Genomic DNA, 767 nt, shown 5'->3' with positions numbered 1-767 from the left:
TTTTTTTAAAATACGATAATCACTCGAAGTCTACTCGCAAATAGGTCGTGTTCGGCGAACATGAGAGTCGTGCGTCGTCCTTAGCTTTGCCAGCTGCTAATTATCGCGATTCACCTTAATCGCCGAGATATCTCACCTCAACTACGCTACTACGCTAATTGCTTTCAGTTCCAGACGTACTTGCTGAACGGTCGGCTGTCGCAAATTACCAGGACAAGAGACCCGGCGAAGCTCTAATAGGCAGGCCGCGTCACGTTTATCCAGACGGAACGGGCGGCTCTGGGGCTCCCTGGGACGAGTTTTATAACGGCAGATCTTGAGCGTTCTACGCGGTCACTTCTAGAACGTTTTTTTTTCCCATCATTATTTTAGTGTTGAGGTATGTACACTGACATCGAAAAATCTAAGTGCGCAAGCTGGTCACACACACCTAATCTAAAAAAAATCTAAACATAAAACCACATAAAGGAATGATCTCTAGCCAGTAAGACAAACACATCTATCTACTGTAAACTTCCCTGCTCGCTCTCCACGCAGCCGGCTAGACGAGAAACAGCGGGGAGAGCAAAGCACGGGAATGCACAATTGGATTTACGAGTGGAAAAGACGGATCAACAACATATCCTCACCGCTAACAGGATTTTCGAATTCTCTCTGACTCTCAGCTCGTAGGGCGCCGTCGACAGCAGCGCCGTCTGCAAGGGGAAGGTAGGCGATCGCTACTTCCGGCTGAACCGTTGCGTCTTTTAGTTGGTTTATAGTTACCG

The sequence above is a fragment of the Penaeus monodon genome, chromosome 15 (assembly GCF_015228065.2).
Source record: "Penaeus monodon isolate SGIC_2016 chromosome 15, NSTDA_Pmon_1, whole genome shotgun sequence".
Taxonomy (NCBI): Eukaryota; Metazoa; Arthropoda; class Malacostraca; order Decapoda; family Penaeidae; genus Penaeus; species Penaeus monodon.
Note: the sequence above shows the minus strand (reverse complement) of the source record.